The 20,796-nt window shown below is 41.3% G+C and overlaps 1 protein-coding gene across 3 annotated transcripts in view; it reads left to right on the top strand.

Moving 5' to 3' along the window:
• The window catches only part of PLCB1 (phospholipase C beta 1), a 623,222-nt gene that overhangs the window by 348,033 nt on the left and 254,393 nt on the right, over positions 1-20,796 (top strand). The gene's annotated exons all lie outside the window — the stretch shown is intronic.

Below are 20,796 nucleotides of genomic sequence, written 5' to 3'. Positions count from 1 at the left end.
GGGGCAGTCAGGGGACAGGTAGGGTCCTAGGGGGGCAGTTAGGGTGGGGGGTTCTCAGGAGGGGGCAGTCGGGACAAGAAACGGGGGGGTTGAGGGTTCTGAGGGGGGCAGTCAGGGGGTGGGAAGTGGGAGGGAGTGGATGGGGTGGGGGCGGGGCTAGAGCGGGTCTCCCCCTTCCCCCCCAGTGTCCTCTTTTTTGATTGTGGAAATATGGTCACCGTAACTAAACCAATAGGTTTTGTGCCTGTGCTGGAAAAAAGTCTTGTCTGTTCAAGAATCAAGCTGTTTAATTTTAATGGTATTGATTGTACTGGAGAGATCTGTTGTATGTTTGCATCCCTTTAGATAAATACATTATAACTCAAGTTAAGATTTTGTCACAGTTATGTTTAGTAAAAGTCATGGACAAGTTGTGGGCAATAAACAAAAATTCACAGAAGCCTGTGACCCTGCCTGTGACTTATACTAAAAATAATGGGGAGAGGAGGTGATGGGGGACAACTGAAGCCAGGGTGGGGGGGGGGGGGGAGAGAGGATGAGAACCCGAGTCCTGCTGCACCAGGGACCCACTGCAGTCCTGGCAGCTCGGCACTCCGGGCCCCCCCACGGCTGCTGGCTGCTCCGGGACTGAAGCGGGAAATGTCACAAGGTCCCTGAAAGTCATGGAATCCATGACATAAACTTATCCTTAATTGTAACCATGGCCATCTTTCAGTAGCCTTTGTCAGAGAATAATATCAGTGCCATATTAGCAAAGTTCCCACAACAAAAAAAGGCATAAAATAAATAAAAACCCCAAACATCCCTCTTTATCTATATTTTTAAAATGGCTGCTAATTAGTGAGTTGCAAAATGTTTGTATGCTCTGTTTGCATTTGTATTTATATGATCTGCTCTTGTCAAAAAGATATCAAAGGAGCGTAGAAGGCAAATGAGAGAAAAAAGGAAATCAGAGAGTAAATATGACCAATAATTTGTGACTAATTTATGATGAGGCGTCGCTCAAACAAATCTTGGGTTTGTGGATGTGCACATGAAACACAGAGGTGATCTAAATAGACATGCAGGTTTCTCATTTGTCCTCAGGCTCATGGTATCGACAACGTGGAGGTGCAGTTGTGCATGTGCAAAGCATAGGCTTATTTGTGGTCTGCAAATTAGGTCCTCTGATGTGTGTTGCCAACTACTGTAATTTTATCGTTAGTCATGAGATATTGGATTCTTTTCTGAAAGTCCCAGCTCCTGGATCCATAGGAATACATGAGAATCTCAGCTTTCATTTTAAAAATAGTAAGTTTCTTAAACCTGTGGTTGTGGAGAAAAGCTTGAAAACATGAACCCTTACAAGCTCAGAAACCAGAAGGCCAAATAAGTGAACCTGACACTATTATTATTATTACTATTACTACTATTATTTTTTAAAATCTTATGATTTTCAAACCAATCTCATGATTTTGGGGGCCTGTCTCACCATTTTTGAATGCATGGGATTGGCAATACTGTGAATACAGAACTAAAATAACTAGCATTAATAGGAGGCTATGGGCAGGTGAAGAAATAAATGAAAATGCATTCCAAGAAGTTTATAATTTAATTACATCCTTTTAAAATTCACACTCTCCTTCTTTACCTCTAGAAATCCAACAGATAGTGACTGGGAAGCCCAGAGCTACTGAACATCCCCTGGTTCAAAGTTAGCCAGCGTTCACTTATCTAGTTTAGCTCGTCTCTTCATCTGATTCCATCTTTGGAATCAAAACAATATTCAATTATTTTAAACAAGAATAAGTATACGGTTGTTCACTGCAGATAGAAGACAAACATTATAGTCTGACAGCATAAGGGATCAATCTAATGGAGTGTGTTACGATATTTTATGTTTAATGTTTCCTTCGTCCAAACAAAGCCAAGGTTGTCAGCTGTTCGAGTTCACAGAAGAGGGAAATAAGTGTGAGCTACACCATGCTGAAACAATGCTGTAAGAAAAATATGGGAAACTGTGGCTCAAATGAACTCAAATATTGTTTAAAAAAATGTACAACACTGAGCTTACTGACAAGCTGGAATCTTTCGAAGTATGGAAGTTCACTGAGGGAAAAAAAACAGCTGTCACATTAAAAAGTCATTGTTTGCGAACATTTACCACAATGGTATCTGAAATACCACCATTTCCCCCATATGTAGCATAGAAAATAACTATATGGCAAATATTGACTTTTAAATGGCAGCTACTCTGTAGAATGTATAATCACGCGCTGTTCACTTTGCAGATAAATGCGGACGTGCCTGAAAATTAATCGAGTGTTACAGCCACTGGCCAAAATTTCAGTCCAATTGCGTGACACTCTACTTGAGGCATGCATGCTGGTCAAAGATGATAAAAGAAAAGCTTAAGCTGTGTGAGAAAAGTACCCTGAGTATGCAGAGAATGACTATTGCGCTTCAAGTAAGCTATAACCTCATAACCTCTGTGATCTGTTTTCATGAGCATTTGAAAATGGCACATGCAGCATTTAAAGTAAAATCATGGCATTAGGACATTTGAGTCTTTTATTCAGCAGAGGTTTGATGAACCAAGTGTTTTAAAAAGACAGGGCGCACAAGGTTACTGATTTATGTACTGAGTACTTAGTACTCAGTACATATATCAATAACCATGTGCTACTTGTCATTTTATTAAGTGTGACAATTCTGGCTGAATGTGGGGGCTCATGAATGTGAGAAACTTATCTGCTGGGTAGGACTTGTGTGGAGTCTGACAGAATAGAGGTAGGAGTTCTGCAAGTTTTTTAGGCTTTCCCATTAAGTTCTGCCATGAATCTCCTTCTTGACCTATGCCATTCACCTGCTATTCCCATATTAGATTTTTCAGATCAAATTGCTTGTTGGCTTTGTGAGGTGGTTGGGTGTCCACTAGTTTCTATGCTCAGATCATTTTTAAAAACATTGAACTGCTTTGAATTTGGCACTGTATTTATTTCATTGTATTTCTTTCCATTTAAATTTATTTAATCTCTCCATGAAGCCTAGTCCTGTCTTCTAGTCTTAAGTAGTGATGTAGAGCCTGATCCAAACCCAAGGAAGTTAATGACTTCCGTGGTCTTCGGATGATACCCATAGTCTGTAAGGTTGGCAACTACAACTGTTAGAATGTTTCTTCTTCTTTAACCTACACTATTGAGAATACTTAGTATTCTTTAATACTTAGCACATCAAGAGTATGCTAACATTGAGCATCATACATACTGGAAGTTGGCCTGCCAGACAGCTGCGTCAAGAGCCATTTCTCCAGACCAACTCAGCTTTTTGCTTCTGGTGTCATTTTGCTTTCGCTGTATAGAAAGTCAGTTTGTATTTTCTGCACTGGTATCAGCTTTCATTTCCCAAACGGCTTGACAACCATCCAGTCCTTGCCCTGCTCCCCTTATGATTTCTCTGGGCATGTATATGTCAATTAAAACACAACAGAGGGTCCTGTGGCACCTTTAAGACTAACAGAAGTATTGGGAGCATAAGCTTTCGTGGGTAAGAACCTCAAAGGTGCCACAGGACCCTCTGTTGCTTTTTACAGATTCAGACTAACACAGCTACCCCTCTGATAATTAAAACACAACAAATACAAATACATAAATAATACATATAGCCATAGATAACCCTAGCTATCATGGACTAGAGGGAGCAGGGAAGGGATTTGGTAGGTTGTGGAGCTGCTGGGGAAAGGACTCTTTCACACAGCTCACAAACTTTACTGTATTATTAAGACCTTTTGTTTTCAGTTTTTAACAAATGTCCCTGAAAAATCCCTTCTGAAAAAGCAAGCATTCGAGTTTTACCGATTTTTTTGTTTTTATCCAAATTTTGCAAATGCTGAAACTCCCCGGACCCAGCTGCTCCCCTGGCAGAATGCCTGCGGGACAGCCTAGAGCGAGTGTGCAGAGGAGTTGGCAGCGGGTGCTGCACTGTGGGGGAGTGAGACAAGCAGGGAGCCTGGTCCCGGAAGTCAAGAGGGGCTCCTTTCCTGTCTGACTCCCCTATCACCCGGTTCCCTGTGCAGTGGGGACGCAAGATGGGCAAGGAGCTGGCTATTAGTCCCCGTCTCCTTTCCCTGCCAGACAAAGTCCCCCTGAGCCTGGGCCATGCCCCATCTGCTTCTCCTGCATAGTAGGGGAATGAAACAGGCAGGGAGATGGGTCCTGAGACCACCTGCCTGCTTCAGCAGTAGGCCCACAAGGAGCTGAAGGTTGCCTTCACAACCCATCGCACACCCCTGCATGTGGCCTCCTGTGAATACCAGGCACCACTATACGCCCCTGGATACTGGCCCTTCGTTTTCAGGTTTTACCAATTTTCATCCTTTTTAATGTTTTTTAATAAACACTCATAAATTCCTGGGAAATTTGAAAGAAAATAAAAAATGAAAATGAAGGACCATTATGCACAGTGGGCCTGATCCAAAGCCCTTTGAATTCAGTGAAAGGATTGCTGTTGAATTCAGCATAATTCAGGTCAGGCGCTATGTTTGTGTACTTTAAATCCATGGAATATGCATCCTTAGGCAGACATTTCTCCAGAGAATTAAAGCTATTTTTTAAAATCTTGCTACACAGTGACACAAACAGGAATGAATTAGGGATGCAGGATCAGACTCACAGATTGCAAATGAAGGGTTGTTTTTTTTATTGTTTCTGAAAATGTCTTCTGCTGTGTGTTCCCTATAGACTCCTCCAAGATACTGTTGTCTGTAATTCCAGCACACCTTTACTGTGCACAAGGCTATGCTAGCTAGAATGTCAAATCTTAGAGAAGAACAATTCTTTTCTAATATCTAATCTTCTTTAAACAGTCTGGACATCGCTAATTTGATTTCAAGAGGTGGGCTATAATCTATATTAATTCCACATACGAAACTTCCATTCATGCACCAAAAGACGGCAGGTTTGGGTCTGATGTTTGTATGAGGCATACTGAAAATAAAAACCAAAAAATATACTTGGAAAAGAACTTCTTGGGGAAAATGTCTCAGGCATGAAACAAACTGTTTTTTGTTGTCATTGTTTAGTTCAAATCAAGTTTGTGGGTTAAGACAAAAACTTTTCTGTTTCTCACATTAAATTCTTTGTTGTGTGTATTTAATCATATGTGAAAGGCTTCAAACATTCATATATTAACTGAGCAAGAAACAAAGCTTGGAAAGTGAAAAGCTGATGTTTTCAAATCATTGCCTCGTCTTATAAATGTCAAAGCCACTATTAATTTCTGTTATATTGCAAAAAATAATCAAATTTCTCAGTCAATATTTCTTAACTAAACAGTGGAATGCTTAGAAAATTTCAAATCCTAAGTACAAAATTCCAGTTTCCTTTTATTTTTGTAACTCTAAAAAATTGATATGTTTGCCTGAATAACAGTTTGTATTTTACAAGTTTGTGTTAAAATGACATATATTACACCTATGTAAAATCAAAACAGAACAAGCCTGATTCTTATTTACAATAAGCCCCCTTCACACCACTCTGACAGAGTAAAATGAGTTTAAATATAATTTACCATACTTTCCCCCTTCACACTGCCAGATTGGTTTAAAGGGGCAGAAATTTAAAGAAGTATCAGACCCAAAATTAATGTTCGGAATGTCCGTCATTGTGAAGCTACAGTACATTGATTTCAATGGACCACTCGTGTGCTTTAAATTAAGCACATACTTAAATGTTTTGCTGAATCCAGGCCCAAATGCCCAAATCCAGTCCTCAATCATGCGTATGTATAGTGGGAGTTGGGGCATGTGTCAAAGGACAAACTCAAAGTCAAAATACTTAATACACCTGTACCTCAGTGGGATCCTTATTCTGCACTTGGTATTCAGGTAGGTCTACACTAGAAATGCTACAGCGGCAGCGCTGCAGTATAGACACTTACTGCAGCGACAGAACAATAGCTGAAAGGCTATTGCTAGGTTGATGGAAGAATTATTCCATAGCCCTAGTGGCGTCTACACCGGGTTACGTTGGCTTAATTATGTCGCACAGGGCATGAAATTTTTCACAGTCCCGATCCAAGTAATTAAACTGACCTAACTTTGTAGTGTAGACCAGACCTCACTCTTTTCTCATACCATGTCTACCCTACGGGAACTATACCAACACAGCTATGGTGCCGTATATATGCTAGCATAACCCTGTAGTGTAGACGCAGACTCCACCAATAGAAGGGGTTTTTCCATTAGGTGTAGGAACACCATCTCCCTAAGCGATGGTAACTAGGTTGATGGAAGCAGTCTTCTGTCAGCCTAGCTGCATCTCCCACTGGGGGTTAGGCTGGCATACCTACGTCAGTCAGGGGTGTGGATTTTTCAGCCCCTTGAGTGATGTCACTACATCGACCTAATTTTAAAGGTAGACCAGGTCTCAGGCATTAAAGACAATGAGAGAAATTTGTATGATTGAAGCAAGAACTAGGACATGTTAGAGTTTTGGATTCTTTTCCCGTTGGATACAGCATTAGCCGGTTACTCTTGTATTGGTGGAAGTAATCACCCCACCATTGTAAAGCTGACCAAGAGAATGTTACATTAAAGCAGCCCACCCAACATATACCCTGCCCCAGATCTCTCCGCTATGCACATTCTGTGGGCATCTGCTGTTCCTCATCACTATTATGGGACTTACTCATTCAGGCTTTCACCACTAAAATCCATGGGACTCTTCATGTGAGTAAGGCCAGCATGATTTGGCCAAGACAAATTCCTTGCTCAAACAGAACCCCTACAGTGTATCATGTATCTCTTTGCTCTTGTTATTATCAAAGTATTGTTAATTGCTCTGCTGAGGTCATAAACACAGCCCTTCATGTCCATTAGCTAGAATCTTAACATGTTTACATTTGCAACATCTAGATACTGCCATGTTTGTTGCTCTATATTTGAGCCACAAGGCACATCACTTTTTTAAACAAAGCTTTGAATTAACATCTCATTTCATAAGGTTTTCTTATGCTACTACATGAATGTTTCTTATAAAATTGCCCATTAATGTTTACAGAAGGGGGATGAAACAGAAAATACACTGATGTACTTTAATTTTGCTATTAGCTCATTCTATGGGCTGCATTTTTATGTTCCTACTTAGTTTTTACCCAGTCTTAACTCAGGTAGAATTCATAATGACTTCATATGGAAATGTATAGAATTTCACATCTGCAGACTTTTGTAGGTGAGTTTCATAGAATTCTACACAGAGAATTCCCTTATAAATTTGCTTTTTTAATGCTTTTATTTAAAGGAATAAAAGAATTGATCTGACAGCTGATCTAATAAAATATGCCACTGTCAAATATTTTCTCCACTGCTGCTGACACTTGATCCAAGGGGGGAAAAACATGTTCAGTAGCTCTGGGCTTTTTTTTAGATACAAACTTGTTTTTTGATAGACAATTGTGTTGCTCTGAAACACTGAACAGACTACATTATCTGGAAGGAATCTCAGAGCAGGTTTGAAGAGTCAACTTTTCTCTGCTTAGATGTGTGAGAGAAAAAGGAGATGGTTTTTGTGACAGGATCCCCAGGGTACAACCTAGACCTGGGGTACCGCTGGGCTCTCTTAACTCTGCAGCCTGGGCTGTCTCTCAGAATGCTTTGCTAGTGACAAGCCGCAAACCCCTCCAGCCGTTGTTATGCACAATTGCATGTGGAGCCTGGCACCCGGGTAGATTGCATGAATGCTGCCTGAGCCACTCTCAAATCACACAGAGAAAGGCACCGGCAAATCTCCCAAGCCTCCAGCCTGGCACCCCAGAACTGTCCCATCTTGCCCTGGTCAGAGGCCTGACCAGAGTAAGTTCATTACCCAGTCTGCCTCTCCCTTGATGCGGAGAGGACACACACTATTCTTTGTAATCTTAGCTGAGATTTCCAAAGCACTTGAACTAAAACACACTGTTTTAGATAAAATATAAAACAGATTTATTAACTACTGATAGATTTTAAATGATTATAAGTGGTAGGCACAAAAGGTCAGAGATAATTACCAAAGAAAATAAAAGGTAAGCATGCAGTCTAAAACCGTGTTAGTCTGAGCAATATTTGGATCAAGTAGTTTATCTCACACCACTGGATGTTGCAGGTAGGTTATAGTCCTTAATACACAGGCTGTCCCTTTAAGCCTGGGACCAGTCTCCTCAGTTCATGATTTTGTCTTCCCAGCATTTTTGTTGCTTCCAGCATAGGTGAGGGAGGAGAAAAGTAAAAGCATGATGCCGCTGTCCTTTATTTTATACTCAAAAAGCATAATCCATATCCCTGAAAAGAAACTAGCCCAGGCATGCCTGGTGGGCCTTGCTGAGTCACAGAGTTGAGCAATCCCCATTGTGTGGTGCTTCTCTTCCAGAATTTCAAATCCCCTGTCTACAACTACCCTGATGATTATTGGTCGTTTAACACCCTCCTGGGTGTGGTCATCTCCTTTGTTGTCACTGGAGAAATAGCCTGGGACGACTCCCAAATCTTACAACATATTTCAATAACAACCATATACATATATATATATATATATACACACACACACACAGAACAGTGGGTTTCAGCAGATCATGATCTTTCCTATGTTCTCTTACATGACATACTTTGTACAAAACATATCATAATTATGTGACAGTGGTGAATATGAGAGTTCCAAGAGGCTGCATTGAGGTAGATTGCCACGGTTTTAGATTTCAGTTTTCTCCTAAATCTCCAAGTTAGCTGAAATCTGTTCGGTTTATCATTTCATTCTCCTTGTTCATGAAGTCAGTGGGAGTCTTTCCAATACCTTCAATGGTCTTTGGAGCAGGTCTGAACTTTCTATTAGAATTATAGTCCACAATTCAACACCCTTTTGCATATGAAATAGGGATTCCATAAGAGAGGAATGAGTCTTCCAACTTCCCTCTGTGCTTTAACTGGATGCCTCCAAGTTTTTTCTGTTGTCGGATGATTTTCCTGGAACAAAAGCTTATTACACATCTGCAGGTTGCTGAACCACTTTTCAGTGACTTGACTGATGTCACGCCACAGGGACCTAGTCCTTCTTGTAGGGTGATGAGCATCTTCAGCTTTTGTGGGAGCTGAGGGCTCTCAGAACACTGCAATTCTCTGAATTGGACCATAGATGTTCATGGCATTTTACAAAACTGATTAAACCTGGATTCTTTGCCCCAAAGAGTTTAAAAGCCAAATACAATGAGAGAACCACGAAGAGGCTCCGAGAGGTCAGAGAGTGTAGCAGGTGGGGGGGAGGGATAGCTCAGTGGTTTGAGCATTGGTCTGCTAAACCAAGGGTTGTGAGTTCAATCCTTGAGGGGGCCACTTGGGGATCTGGGGCAAAATCAGTATTTGGTCCTGCTAGTGAAGGCAGGGGGGCTGGACTCAATGACCTTTCAAGGTCCCTTCCAGTTCTAGGAGATGGGATATCTCCATAAAAAAAAAAAGATGATTCTGCAGCATTTTTAAATGCTGAGAGAAAAGAGCTATCCCAGACTAGACTGATTCCCAAAAGATTCTGATGGATCAAAGACTTTTTCTTTTAAGTCGCAGAAGTAGGTAATTGTATGAAATGTCTGCTAAAGATCTCAGCAAAATGACACAATACAACAAACTGATTGAGTGGTTCTGCCATTGTCCAAAGATTAAATGTCCTTACAACAATTTCTAGCAGTGTGTAATGTGGAACAGGAAGTTACTGTTTGCAATGTATCCAGTTGCCGTGTAGTTCAAGTATTTTACAATTCTTACAGGCTGGTGGTTGACAGCAAACCTAAAATAATAATGGCTCTGAGGGGACTGTGACACTACCATCACTGCTAGATAATGATTCCTGCTATGACTGGGCTACGGGGCTGCTCCCCAAACTGACTTTGTACTAGGCAGGAATTACCTGTTCACTAGAGCTGGTCAGAAAATGGCCTTTTTCCCCTGGAAACTTTTGACTTTTCAGCATAAAATAAAAAACCTAAATATTTTGATTTGGAAATGCTGCAGTGGTGCCATATGCTCCCATTCTCCCCTATAAGCCAGGCTCTGTTGTAGGACTAGATCTCCCATACTGCACCATAGTACCCCCTAATGATGAGGGTAGTTGTGAGGGTGATAAATTGTTCTTGTTGTCCCTGAGGGCAGGACAAGTGGTAATGGTCTTAAATTGCAGCAAGGGAGATTTAAGTTAGACCTCGGGAAAAATTTCCTGTCAGGGTAGTTAAGCACTGAAACAAATTACTTAGGGAGGTTGTGGAATCTCACTGGAGGTTTTTAACAACAGGTTAGACAAACACCTGTCAGGGATGATCTAGATAATACTTAGTCCTGCTTTAGTGCAGGGGACTAGACTAGATGACCTATCGAGGTCCCTTCCAGTCCTACATTCCTGGGATGCTATTTTTGCATATAGTTGATAAGGCTCTTATCTAAATGAAATGGTCCTAAATTACTGGATATAGTTCAAAGAAATTCTTGAATAAGTAAAATCTTCTGTGATGCCTATTTAGTGATAGTAATAGAAACACTGGCCTATATTCCGCTGTAAGAAATTGAAAGTTCTTTGCAAGTTGGCATGATCTAACTGAAGAAGTCAATTAAAAAAAAAATTAACAGATGTCTGACTGTTAAACAATGGTCCCAATTCTGCCCATTTTACACTGATGTAAATCCAGAATAACTCCTTTCAAGTCAATAAAGTTATTCTGGATATATGCTGTCATAGCTGACAGCAAAATCTGCCCAAACATCTTAAATTTTGCTAGACACACAAAGTGGGTGAGGTAATATCTTTCATTGGACCAGCTTCTGTTGTCGAAAGAGACAAACGTTTGAGCTACACAGAGCTCTTCAGGTCTATCTGTTCCACTTGTATTTAGCTGTAACACTCTGAGTACCTTTCCCAGACCTGAAGCTCTGAGCTCCCTTAGGATCCTTTGAAAAATCCTGCTTAAATTAATTGCTATTTGCTAGTTTCCATTCATGGAAAGAATGGGAATCTTGCATACGGTAACATTTTTATCAGAAGAGACATTCACTGGATATTGTCTCCTATTTCAAGAACACAAACTATTACTCTTCTTGATTTTGCTCTCCTCATCCCTTGTTTTCTGGTTGTCGTTAGTATTCCATCTGGGTTTTCCTAGACGCATTCCTAATGATGTACACTCCATTTTCTGCTGGAACCATTTCCATCACCTCCTTCACACATTGATTTTTCCATCATCCCTATTTTTGTTTTCTTACTGACATGTTGTTGTGCTGCTCACACATCTATGCTTCTCATTATTTCCATCATGACTCTGTTTTCCAAGCTGATGTGTTATGTTCTCCATACAAACCTATCTCGAATGCATCCAGCCACACTTTTTATGTTGTCTTCATTGATTAACTCTCAGCACTATACAGTTCAAAGCAACCCGTTTTCAATGATTTTCATGACATCCCCTGAGAAATTTCTTCTCCTTCCAAGCGCTTGCCAAAAACATTGCCATTGGAATGTTCTTTTTCTAATAGTTACTGAGAGACAGCACTATGCACTTTCTCAGCTATTGAAATTCATTTATCATTTAACCACCTGAATCCAATTTCTTCACTGATTCTTCATTTCGCTCTCTCTCCTGATGCACAAGGTCTCAGAACATTTTCATAGTTCTTACTCATACTCCTGGTATATTTCATTCCTCTTTTTCAATATACAGGCTGCATCAGTACAAAGTCACATTGCCTTGTGAAGTTGAATTGTTCATTCCCAGTGATATGTCCATACATTACGTTTAAATATACTTCTAACACACCAATCTCCCAGCAGGGCCTGATTAAGGCAGGGGCTTTAAGGGCTGCAGCCCAGGGCCCCAGTTCAAGGGGGGGCCCACAAAAATAAATCACAGGCAGCGATCTCCAACTCCAGGCCACTAAAAGTTTTGCGGTGTAGTGGGGCACTCAGGCAGGCTGCCTGCATGCCGTGGCCCCACGTCACTCCCAGAAGCGGCTGGCTGCTACCAGGTCTCTGTGGCCCCTGGCAGGGGAGCGGGGGGAGGCGGCTCCGCATGATGCCCCCATCCCCAGCACCCTCCTCACAGCTCCCATTGGCAGGAAACCAGCCAATGGGAGCTACGGGGGTGGCGCTTGTGGGCGCAGGCAGTGCACGGAGAAATGCTGTCCCCCTCTCCCCAGGAGCCGCAGAGATGTGTAAGGAGCCAGCCGCATCCAGGAGCAGCATGGGGCTATGGCAGGCAGCCTGCCTGAGCCCTGCCGTGCCACCGGCCGGGAGCTGCCTGTGGTAAGCACCTCCCATCTGGAGCCTGCACCTCGCACCCCCTCATCCACCCAAACCCCCTGCCCCAGATCAGAATCCCCCTCCTGCACCCAAACTCCCTCCCAGACCCTGCACCCCAATCCCCTGCCCCAGCCCCCTCCTGCACCAAACTCCCTCCAGGAAAACGACTTCTGTACAGGGGCCCCATAAAAGCTAATAGCTCCGGGCCCAGAAGAGAGTTAACCCGTCCCTGCTTCCCAGGGGTTTTTCCATAATAAAATAACTTATCAGTTAATCAGTCTGTTTTAAGAACTTACCAGGTAATTTTAAAATTACTGCAGTTAATATAAAAGTCACAGAATAACTTCTGAATTAACTTCTGAAGTTACTGCACTCCATGACCTCTCATGAGAACTTGTGGTTATCGTGAAGTAGCCCAGGAGAAAATGTGTCGTAACTCACTGGTGAGTGTGTGTTATATGTCCCCCTCTGTGCCGTATCCACAGAGTATATGAGACGGTTACAGCCCAAGCTCCGGAGCTTTAGCTCAAGCTTATACTTCTTAGCTCTGGAGGTCTCCAGTTCAGTCCTGGTGTGTCGGCCATCACGTCATCGCTGTAATTCTCTTCTCCTTTCACATATGCTCTGTAGCAATGAACGCTTAAAGTCAGCGGGGATGGCAGGTATTTAGCAACACTCAAAATCATAAAGAAGAAATAATTACACCTCTACCCCGATATAACGTGACCCGATATAACACGAATTCGGATATAACGCGGTAAAGCAGCGCTCCGGGGGGAGTGGGGGAGGCTGCGCACTCCGGCGGATCAAAGCAAGTTCAATATAACGCGGTTTCACCTATTTTTCACGATTTTTTGGCTCCCGAGGACAGCGTTATATCAGGGTAGAGGTCTACTCGCAAGTTTTTGGTTTTCCCTTCCTTCATCTGCTTTCTTTTTTGTACTGCCACACCTATGTCTTTTCCATCTTCCATTCTCTTGGCAAATCTGAGATCGTACCAGGAAGAACCCTCTACCACTCTTTCATAATTGAAGTATTAGTAATTGTAATCTACATTTCTAACCATTTCTGACCATAGTGAGGCTGGTCCCTATAGGCAGTGGTTATGGTGGAAGGAGATAAGGTGGCCAAATAGGATACATCATGTTCATTGTCATTTTCCAGCAGTTCTAATCAAACTGTCAAAGTCATATGTATTAACTCAGAAGTTTATAATTCATACGTTTCAACAGTAACTATTAATGGTCTGTTCCAGGTGGCTATTTTGATACTGTGTAGGCAACAATTACATTCAGTACCTTAGATGTTCTGGGTTTAAATTTCCACCAGATAAAAGTTGCAGCATACTCAATACCGATTGTGGGAATTCACATTCCAAGCCCTGCAGAGCTCTCAAAGCATAAACGACGTCTATATTGTGCCTTTCATCCAAAGGATCTCAGAAAGTCTACAGACTTTGCAACCTGTATATAGAGAAGTCGCTTAAATGCATGGCCACATCTGAGATAAAGCCTTCAAACAGAGTAACTCTGCATTGAAGTTCAGGACTGAAAAAAGTATATTTTATTTGTAGGTAGGTGGAAATTGAGCTAGGACAGCAGGACAAATGTTCCTGCTCTTATGTAATGTGCCATGCAACCTGCTGTAGAAATCATTTCTTCTGTAGAAATCTTTTCAGTGGATGGCTATGATTACAATACTCCACACTGGACCAAAGTGAATGAATTAGCAAGGGTTTCGCTGGGAAAAAAAATTGAATGTCAAGTTTGTTTTCTCTGCTTTCTCTACCCTTGAAATTCCGTTGCAGAAAAATAAAATAAAATGTTTGAAAAAGAGAGGAGTCGAAAGATTTTTAGGTTCCCAAGTTTTGTTTTTTTTTAACAGTGAAATATCTGCAGCTGATGGAAATTGATACAATTTTGCTGCTTTCAAAAATCTTAAGAAAGGTTGCTCATTAAAATGGGATTGTTGCTTTCTTCTGTGAGTTAAGGCTTTTTTGTAAAATATCTTTTGGATTAAGATGTGCTTTAACACAGTTGAGTGTGACAATTGATAGAGATTATTCTTAGTATTGGGCTATTTTCCCTGTAGGCATACTCCCAAAATAGCATGGATTGAAAAAAATAATATTCACATTTTGTTCAGTTTTACTGAGGTAAACATCTTCTTGCTCTTACGTTTTAGAGTCTTTTTTGCTAGGGTGTTTTTACAGGTGTGAACTGGGTGGCGTTACTATGGTATAGTATCTAGCAAAAGAAATGCTTTCAAGAAATAAAAGCTGCCACACTAAAGGTGTGGAAGAATAAAAGAAAGTGTAATATAGCTGTCGGGTACAGTAAATGGAATGCCAAACAAAACATCTGGTATGATTATGATTATTATTTATGTCAATAACAACCAAAACATGCTAGGAGGTGTACAGATATGTAGGAAACTACCCTGCTTTTTTTAGAATTTCCTCAGTTTATCAATGAATCTAAAAAAAGTCAAAAGGAAATGCAGAAAGTCAAGTCACCAGAGTTCTTAGAAGACACCAGTTCAATTCCCTGTTTTTGCATAGACTTTTTTGGGCAAATCACTTAGGCCCTGATCCACAACGGTATTTAGGTTCCTAACGTCCATTGATTTCAACGATTTAAATACTGTTGGAGTTCTGGACCCTAGTCTCTCTGTACCTCAGTTCCCCATCTATAAAATGGGGCTAATAGTACTTCCTTACCTCGCAAGAATGTTGTGAGGATAAATGTGTTAATGGTTGTGATACTGCATTGATGGGCCTATCTAAGTAACTAAGTACTAAGTATCTAAGAAGGATAGATAGTACTAGTAATAGCATTGAAAGGTTAACAAATTTATTTGAGCATAAGCTTTCGTGGGCTACAGCCCACTTCATCCGAAGAAGTGGGCTGTAGCCCACGAAAGCTTATGCTCAAATAAATTTGTTAGTCTCTAAGGTGCCACAAGGACTCCTGTTCTTTTTGCGGATATAGACTGACACGGCTGCTACTCTGAAACCATTGAAAGGTTGCACATTGGAAGGTCAAAGATCCAAAAAGAAACCCGTCCCTAATTTGTTTCTGCAAACGTGCCTGCTGTCTGATCTCTGGGAATGACCTGAAAACTTCCAAGGTTGCTATCTGGGACCTTAGTTCCAGGCATGAAGGAGTCATCTGGGCTGTGCAACCATTTATTCCCTCCCTGGAGCAGCTGTTAGGAGAGTGGGGCAGAGAGCAGCTGGGAATGACAGGAGCCATGGGTCCACCCCCTGCTCTCTGGCCAGTATAGCTGAGCATGTGTGGGGGAAAGGCCAGCAGCAAATTACTCACTCCTTTTCTCCCTAGCAGCTTGGGAGGAACAGGGAGGGAATTGTGTCTTCCTGCGCCCCTGGGGTGCTCCTGGGCAGTGCAGTCATGCACCACACCTTATTATTGACACAGGATTTTGCCTATAATAAATTTCAAACACGAAGAGCATGGAATGAGAAATCTGGGCACTATAAGGAAAAACAAAGGAGTGAGAGAGAGATTTGCTTAGAATTATGCCATGGGCGAGCACAGGGAATCTGCTTTTCAATTACTTACATTATGAGAGACGTTAGAGAAACAGAAGATGATTTTGAAACATTTTCAGAGCCAGGGCTCTTTCTTACCACACAGAAAAATCATAGGAACCCCATCACGGCACAGAGCTTGGCTTATTACTAAACAGTAAATTGGCCATATTACCTAATAGGCCAAAAGTGCTTTATTCTCAGGAAAAAACGGTAGAGTAGTCAGGTCTTCTACTGAGATTCTATCTGTAGGGGACGCATACCATGTCCTTGGTACTGTTACACTTGCCTGTCATAACCACGCCATATATACGATATAGGAATCAAGTAATACAGATTGTAGGCAGTTTCGGGCAGGGACCATCTTTTTGTTGTGTTTGTACAGCACCTAGCACAATGGAATTCTGGTTCAAGCCTGGGGATCGTAGGTCCTACAGTAATAGCAATAATACTAATTATTAATACGTTATAATTCTCATAACCTGATTTTATCTTATGTTGTGATTTTCATAATGAACTGGAAATGGAATCACTGCATTTTCCTTTCAAAGCTGAATTTTGCTCAGACAGGCATATGAAATCTGTTTAGCATTTAAGCTCTATATTGGAAAAAACCCACTTCATTTTGTATTGGCATGCATATAATTCATAAAACATTTTTCTAATTATTCTCCCTTTCTCAAAACCCCGTCTCATAATGCCAAGGGAAATGTAGATGCTGTGTGCATCTGAGCCATTCAGCCTGCTTCATGTATCCAAAAAGAACAGTGTTAGAGGGCAATGCAAGGTGTAATCTGGTTCCACGGGGACTAAATCCTCCTCTAATGTGCTTCCAGCTCCTGTTTGTCTAGTCTGGTAGTGGGAGCCATACTTGTAGTCCAGTGATATTGGACTTTCCTAACTGTAGACTGTCAGCCTTTGATTTCTGGACATTTAGAGTCCATTTTGTGCATACTAAATTGGGTTGGACAACTGTCACATTTGCAAACAAGTACCTGGATGTTCAAATCAAGGAGCTGGGCCCCTAACTACTCTCTGTACGTACACCACTGCAGTAATTGAACACACACATTTAAAATATAGTTTGATGCCGTAGGAAAGATGAGTATTTTCAGTAGTATTTTCCGTTAGAAAGTATCTGCATAATGCTCAACAACTCATTGATTTGATATTTTTGTAAAAGGTGCATAAGAATATAAGGGCTGCCGTACAGGGTCAAACCAATGGTCCATCTAGCCCAGTATCCTATCTTCAATGGTGGCCAGTACCAGAGCTTTAGGGAGAGTGTACAGCGTAGGGAAACTTTGAAGAGACCCACCCATCTTCCACTTCCGGCTTCTGGAAGTCAGAGGTTCATCATTTTCCTGAGCATAGGATTGCATCCCTGTCCATCGTAGCTAATAGCCACAGCTGGACCTCTCCTCCATGAGCTGATCTAGTTCTTTTTTTTTAACCCAGTTATACTTTTGGCCATCACAACTTCCCATAGCAAATGAGTTCCACACATTAATTGTGCTATGTGTGAAAAAGTACTTCCTCTTGTTTGTGTTAAACCCGCTACCTATTCATTTCATTGAGTGACCTCTGATTTTTGCATTGTGTGAAGGGGTAAATATCATTTCTGTATTCCCACACCACTCATGATTTTAATAGACCTCTATTATATGCCCCTCTTTGTCATCTCTTTTCTAAGATAAACAGTCCTAATCTTTTAGTCTCTCCTCATATGGAAACCATTCCAAACCCTTGCTCATCTTTGTTACCCTCCTCTGAACCTTTTCCAGTTCCATTATATCCTTTTTGAGATGGGGGAGACCAGAACTGGACACAGTATGGATTTATATAGCCGCATTTGATATAGTGGTAAGATATTTTTTGGTTTATTTTCTATCCCTTCCCTAATCATTCCTAACAATCTGTTAGCCCCTTTGATGACTGCTGCACACGGAGCTGACGTTTTCAAAGAACTGTCCATGGTGACTCCAAGAGCTCTTTCTTTAGTGATAACAGCTAATTTAGAACTCATATGTATAGTTGGGATTTTTTTTCCAGTGTAAATTACTTTGCACTTATCAGTGTTGAATGTCATCTGCCATTTTGTTCAAATGTTTTTTATAAAAAAGGTGTTAAAATTGTTTTTGTAAAAACCCATTACACAGCTTTCTGGCTTTCTTGGACTAAATTAATTTGTGGGTTAGCATGATGGGGGGCTGTCAGCCCTTCTCTGCCTCCTGCTAGACACATCAGCAGCGACAACTCTCCAACCAGGAGAAATCCACTCAGACCTGGCGACCAACAAGAGAATTCTCCAGAGGCCTAGAAGGACCAGGAGGAAATACTGACCGATCAAGAACAAGCAGGCTAGTTAAGACAGCTTGCCTGTGTTTGCTTGGGGCAGAGCTGGTTGAGATGGGGACAGAGAAGGAGCTCCTCAGGGCTGGCCCAGGCCAGGGCCTTGCCTTAAATACTGCAACTAAGTGCTTGCATTTTGAAGGATTTTTTTCTTCTTCTTTGTTTCAAGGCTCAGGCAGCCGAATCCTGAGTTACTATTTTTGTTTAGAGACTGATGCCGAGCATATGGCCTGGGCTACCCTGTCCCAAGCAGGTGGCCAAACTTTGCAAACCATAGTGGGGAGCAGTTCCAGTACTATGCATGGCCCTCAAGCGGGTACCGCCGAGCAGTCCTGCCTGACAGTTAGCAGCAGCAAATTTAATAAGAGTGAATTAACAATGTAAATAGATACATTTTAAAAAAATCAAAATACATTTGCATTTTTATAGTCATGAAAAGGGGGAGTTTAAAAAGTGCTGATTTGAATATCCTTGGTGTTGCCAATAATGTCTGTCAGGAATGAAAAACACATGAAATCCTTTCAATTAGGTTTGTTGTTGTATTTGATTCCCATGCCTGGACGTTTTCTTTAATCAGTGCGATGGGATTAGTGACAGATAAAATATTGATAGTTTTGACTTTGGTCTCAGCAAAGAAAAGACTGAGAAAAGAAACATTGATTTCTGTGAAAGATGAGTCTGTCAGTCTATTTGATTGGAAGGCCTCCATCCTGTATTATTGCTTGATGGTGTGTGACAGAAAGGCTTTTTGAACCAGCTTTGAAATTTATATCTGAGTTAAAAGCAATAAATTCCACTTAGCTATCTGTGATATCTCATACCTTTGTGCTACTGTGTTCCACTAAAGCAGTCCGCAGCCTTTTATGGGGTATTATTGAATGATTGTCCCTTCAAGATCTTGGTGTGGAACCTTTACTCATACTCATGAAAACTTACACAAAAAGTCTTAATGAGCAGTGTTGCCATTAGCCCACTAGGGGCAGCAGAGAGACATTCACCCCCATCAGGAGCTTGGACAGGCATTGGGCTTCCTTGGATGGCCTTGTGCACTGGATGGTACATGCCAGGGTAGTATAGCCAGTTCTCTCTCTCTGCTGGAGATGGACCACTCCATAGTTCAGTGCAGGTAGGGACAGGAAAAGAAAGGCAACTAATTCCATATGTAGTCACCGAAATAAGTGCCCTGATTTCAGAGGTTTGTAGTCTTTGACATCATTTGACAGTTGGAACCCAAATTAGACTATTTATTTATGTGGTTCAATAGGTACCTAATTTTGGGATCCAAAGTTTCAAAAATGTTGACCTTTTTTTTTCTTTTTTAAAATGTACAAACTCTTGATAAGGTATTTGTGAAGTAAGGGCCTGATCCTGCATCATGGGAGTTTTGCCACTGACTTCTGAGTAAACAGAATCAAGCTTTAAGGCCCCAGTGCAACAAAATAATTAGCCTGTGCTTAACGTTGAACTCAGATAAAATCAAACAAGTGCGTAAGTGTTTTGCTGGATCGGAGCCTTTGAGAACTCTCTTTGCAACGTTAGCCAGCTTAACCAACTCTAGATAGTACTTGTGTAAGTGTTACCATACAATAACATGTCTGATTTGTCTAGAGTGGTTCTTTTCCAAATACCTGCAACTTCTTACTCTGCTCGGATGTCTTTTTACACTACCTCCAATAAGGCTGATAGCACCGTTTTATCAGTTGGAGTGATAACGGAATTCTGTGACTCACTCAGACTGAGACAGATGAGATACTTAACATGACAATGGAACTCCCAAAGATGTCCCCTAACTTTGCTGGTGCCGCTGTGTTCAGTTTTTGTGGTAGAGCTGGGGGAGGTCCTTTGGCAGTGCTCCTAAAATAGTTGTCAAGAGAATCATGGGATAGAACCCAGTAGGACTCATACAGAACTGGGAATGTATTACTGTCGTTGTTTAATCTTTATAAGGGTATGCTGTCAGCTTTGCATACCTTGCCGTTACACTTCTTAAACCTCATGCAAGATGCCTGTGAGCCCCAATTTAATCTCTTCAGTGATTGGTTTTTGTTTCTGATTTAGTGGCAGTTAAGCTTTAAAATATGCATGGGAAACAGACTCTCACAATGTCTTGTTCACACACAAGTACGGCCTCTGTTTATGATCAGAGTATCATCAGATATGTACATATGCAATTATTGTTAATGGCTATTTACATTCAGACATTTGTTCTGCATAGGTAAACAGTTAATAATTTACCCTTTTTATACCTATTCCTAAGTTTTATAACAACACTGCTGTAGTTTTCTATAAAGCTTTACTGAATTAGGACCTGATCTTTGGCCCCTCCAAGTCAATGGGGCCTGTGGTATGGGCTATAATAAGCACAGGTTAAGGCCCCTACTGAACTTATTTTAACACACTCCTGTGAGGTAGATACAGATTGTTATCCGAGATGTAAATGCAATGGATGGAGGAACTGAGAGACAGGGAAGTTAAGTGACTTGCCTGTGGTCACTCAGGATAATCTTTAGAACTGCTGAAAAGAGAATTCATGACTCGACTCTCAATACTATTCATTTAGCACAAGCCCACCATCCCATATAAAAATCAAATTGGATATCTGGAGAAGGCTTG

This window comes from Chrysemys picta, chromosome 3 (assembly GCF_011386835.1).
Source record: "Chrysemys picta bellii isolate R12L10 chromosome 3, ASM1138683v2, whole genome shotgun sequence".
Taxonomy (NCBI): Eukaryota; Metazoa; Chordata; order Testudines; family Emydidae; genus Chrysemys; species Chrysemys picta.
This window is presented reverse-complemented; position numbering and strand designations above follow the sequence as displayed.